Here is a 5000-nt window from a genome sequence, read left to right as displayed (position 1 = left end):
GCTGAGTCCGCTACTGCTGCTACCTCCGCGGTCATCTTAGGCACCGGAGGAAGCAGCAGGGCCTACCGGAACTGCGTCACAATCGCTCGCCATTCATTCCTATTTCTAGCACGCTCTCTTGTCTCTCTCACATCTATCCTCCTATCACCCAGAGCTTTCTTCACACCATCCATCCACCCAAACCTTGGCCTTCCTCTTGTATTTCTCCCATCAACTCTTGCATTCATCACCTTCTTTAGCAGACAGCCATTTTCCATTCTCTCAACATGGCCAAACCACCTCAACACATTCATATCCACTCTAGCCGCTAACTCATTTCTTACACCCTTTCTCACCCTCACCACTTCGTTCCTAATCCCATCTACTCGAGATACACCAGCCATACTCCTCAGACACTTCATCTCAAACACATTCAATTTCTGTCTCTCCATCACTTTCATTCCCCACAACTCTGATCCATACATCACAGTTGGTACAATCACTTTCTCATATAAAACTCTCTTTAAATTCATGCCCAACCCTCTATTTTTTACTACTCCCTTAACTGCCCCCAACACTTTGCAACCTTCATTGACTCTCTGACGTACATATGCTTCCACTCCACCATTTGCTGCAACAACAGACCCCAAGTACTTAAACTGATCCACCTCCTCAAGTAACTCTCCATTTAACATGACATTCAACCTTGCACCACCTTCCCTTCTCGTACATCTCATAACCTTACTTTTACCCACATTAACTCTCAACTTCCTTCTCTCACACACCCTTCGAAATTCCGTCACTAGTCGGTCAAGGTTCTCTTCTGTGTCTGCTACCAGTACAGTATCATCCACAAACAACAATTGATTTACCTCCCATTCATGATCATTCTCGCCTACCAGTTTTAATCCTCGTCCAAGCACTCGAGCATTCACCTCTCTCACCACTCCATCAACATACAAGTTAAACAACCACGGCGACATCACACATCCCTGTCTCAGCCCCACTCTCACCGGAAACCAATCGCTCACTTCATTTCCTATTCTAACACATGCTTTACTACCTTTGTAGAAACTTTTCACTGCTTGCAACAACCTTCCACTACTTCCATATAACCTCATCACATTCCACATTGCTTCCCTATCAACTCTATCATATGCTTTCTCCAGATCCATAAACGCAACATACACCTCCTTACCTTTTGCTAAATATTTCTCGCATATCTGCCTAACTGTAAAAATCTGATTCATACAACCCCTACCTCTTCTAAAACCACCCTGTACTTCCAAGATTGCATTCTCTGTTTTATCCTTAATCCTATTAATCAGTACTCTACCATACACTTTTCCAACTACACTCAACAAACTAATACCTCTTGAATTACAACACTCATGCACATCTCCCTTACCCTTTTATAGTGGTACAATACATGCACAGACCCAATCTACTGGTACCATTGACAACACAAAACACACATTAAACAATCTCACCAACCATTCAAGTACAGTCACACCCCCTTCCTTCAACATCTCAGTTTTCACACCATCCATACCAGATTCGTTTCCTACTCTCGTTTCATCTAGTGCTCTCCTCACTTCCTCTATTGTAATCTCTCTCTCATTCTCATCTCCCATCACTGGCACCTTAACACCTGGAACAGCAATTATATCTGCCACCCTATCATCCTCAACATTCAGCAAACTTTCAAAATATTCCGCCCACCTTTTCCTTGCCTCCTCTCCTTTTAACAACCTTCCATTTCCATCTTTCACTGTCTCTTCAATTCTTGCGCCGGCCTTCCTTACTCTCTTCACTTCTTTCCAAAACTTCTTCTTATTCTCTTTATATGACTGACCCAGTCCCTGACCCCACCTCAGGTCAGCTGCCCTCTTTGCCTCACGTACCTTGCGCTTTACTTCCACCTTTTTCTTTCTATATTTTTCATACTTCTCTATACTATTACTCTGCAGCCATTCTTCAAAAGCTCTCTTTTTCTCTTCCACTTTTACCTTCACTCCTTCATTCCACCATTCACTGCCCTTCCTCATGCTGCCTCCAACAACCTTCTTGCCACATACATCACTTGCAATCCCAACAAAATTTTCTTTTGCTAACTTCCACTCCTCCTCTAAATTACCAGTTTCTCTTACTCTCACATCGTCATATGCCATTTTCAACCTTTCCTGATATTTACTTTTTACCCCCGGTTTTATTAGCTCTTCAACCCTCACTAGCTCCCTTTTACATCCACCTACTCTATTCCCCCACTCTTTTGCTACAACTAATATTCCTTCCACCAAAAAATGATCAGATATACCATTAGCCATACCCCTAAACACGTGCACGTCTTTCAATCTTCCAAACATTCTTTTAGTTATCAACACATAATCCATTAATGCCCTTTCTACTACTCTTCCATTTGCCACTCTTACCCATGTATACTTATTTTTATCTTTCTTTTTAAAAAAGCTAGCACTTATTACCATCTCTTGTTCAACACACATATCTACCAGTCTCTCACTACTCTCATTTTCACCTGGTACGCCATACTTCCCAGTGACACATTCTACCTCTCCAGCGCCCACTCTAGCATTTAAGTCACCCATAACCACTACATAATTCCTTCTACCCAGTCCTTCTACACACCTAGTTAATTCATTCCAGAACTCATTCCGCTCTTCTTCACTTTTCTCACTACCTGGCCCATACGCACTGACAAACGTCCAACATTCCCTACCCAAGCTAACCCTTACCCACATTAACCTAGATGATATCTCCTTCCATGCCACTACTTTACCTGTCATCCATTCACTCAGCAATAAAGCCACACCCTCTCTCGCTCTTCCCCTTTCAATCCCAGACACTCTACCAGACATTTCACCAAACATCACTTCACCCTTTCTTTTCATCTTTGTCTCACACAAGGCCAATACATCCATCCTTCTACTTCTAAACATACTTCCAATCTCACATCTTTTACTCTCTATCGTACTACATCCACACACATTCAGACACCCCAAAACTAGAGTGCGGGGAGCAGTCACTCTCCCCCCAGCTCCATCTCTTTGTTTCTGTCTCACAGGATTTTTTATACAGGAGAGGGGGTCCCCAGCCCCCTCGCCCCGTCCCTTTTAGCCGCCTCTTACGACATGCAGGGATAACGTTGGCGCTATTCTAATTGTTTTAAACTATAAAAACTAAAAAAAAAATTAAGAAACTATAAAAACTTTTATTTCATTTCAGATTTTTTCTATTACTTTTCAAGCATTTTCTCTTCCAATCCTTATTGAGTAGTTTGATTGTTCTGTCTAAGGTAGACAAAACAACTTTCTTCTTCAACAAAAAATATTTTCTGTAGATAAGAGATAAAATATGAGAACAGCGACGATTTTATTGGCCATAATCACCTCTTGCATTCTTCTCTTTCACTATTTGAAAGAGTTAGTCTTATATGGGATTTCTTTTTTATCTATCCATCGAAGGAAAAAGAGGCAAATAAAGTCTGTGAGCAAATTAATATTTTTCTTATAATCAATTTTCGTATTATGGAATGAGAGATAGCTGTTCGGGTCACTTTCATCACCAATTGGTATATCAATTCTAATATGATTATCTGAAAGGAGATCCACTTAACTATTGTGGAATTCAATACCTCTTGGAAAGACCCCTTCCATAGAATTTTAAATTTTTCTGTATGTAAATGTAATTGAGCGTCTTCCTTCAATCGAGATTATTAATGACGAAGTTATTATAGGAGCATTGGAGCATACAATACCTTCATATTTTTCCATTGTGCTCAAGACCAGCACTCAGAGTGTCGAGCTTGACACATTGGTCTAATAAAACTCCTCCCTTTTAATAATAATAATAATAATAATAATAATAATAATAAATAATGCTTCAAAGAAAGACTATAGTCGCCCCAGAGGTTCAAAAAAAAAATAACTCCCACCCCCTGATGACGTCATAGTCAATCATCTAGTCTCCTGCGTTTACAGTGGTTACAACACATCCCCTTGAAGTGATTATAAGTTAGTATAGTTTGAATATTGTTATTGAATTACTACTCAAAATAAAAGCTTTCCACAACTTTTAAAAGTAAAAAAGTTTATTGAAGTTTTTCATAGTTTTCACGTTCTTCCAGTAAAGAATTCGATATAATTTTTCTTTTTCATTGAGTAAATTCACTCTACTCCATACAAATTCCTCCATTTTCGAGTATATCAATCTCCAATTTATAAAAGTTACTATGCAATCGATGGTAGTTTGTTAGTAAGTTCTTAGTAATGTCAAAATACCTGCACAGTGTATAGCCCTCTTACGTTTCATTATAATAATACAAAAACTAGTTGATCAGTGCCTAATTTCCTATTGACAAAGGTAGAAGTGACTCTTTAGCTATGGTTAGCAGCTCTTATTGGAGAAGGACACTCCAAAATCAAACCATTGTTCTCTTGTTGTGCGTAGTGCCATTACGTCTGTACTAAGGTCTTCACTGTCTTGGGTTAGAGCTCTCTTGTTTGAGGGTACACGAGGTGAACTATTCGATCGGTTTCCTTATTTCCTTTCTTCACTGAGCTATTTTTCCAGGTTGGAGCCCTTGGGCTTATAGTATCCAGCTCATCCAACTAAGTTTTTTTAAAAGGTTAAAGTAATTTGGAAAACTTTTGTAAGTGAAACTCAAGTAACTGAAAATAAAATCTGGATTAATTACCAATTATAACTAATCTTAAACAAATCAAATCTAGGAAAAAGAGGTATCCCCCTATAATTAAGTGTCTAGAGATGAAATTTTCCTTCTTTAGTACCTATTGTTTTGGAGGAGAGTGGTCCATTAGAAGTTGGCAGTAAGAGTAGACAGGAAATAGAGAGCAGCAGAATTTTTCAAACTATCATTTTTATCAAAATGATAACTCACATTTTCTCCCCAAAACCTTTATCTTCTCAAGACAATATTACCTTTGATGGATTATAAGCTTTTCTTCAAAGCAAAACCTTCGGTAATAGAGGTTTTTCAAGGA

The sequence above is a fragment of the Palaemon carinicauda genome, chromosome 32, assembly GCF_036898095.1.
Source record: "Palaemon carinicauda isolate YSFRI2023 chromosome 32, ASM3689809v2, whole genome shotgun sequence".
NCBI classification, from domain to species: Eukaryota; Metazoa; Arthropoda; class Malacostraca; order Decapoda; family Palaemonidae; genus Palaemon; species Palaemon carinicauda.
This window is presented reverse-complemented; position numbering follows the sequence as displayed.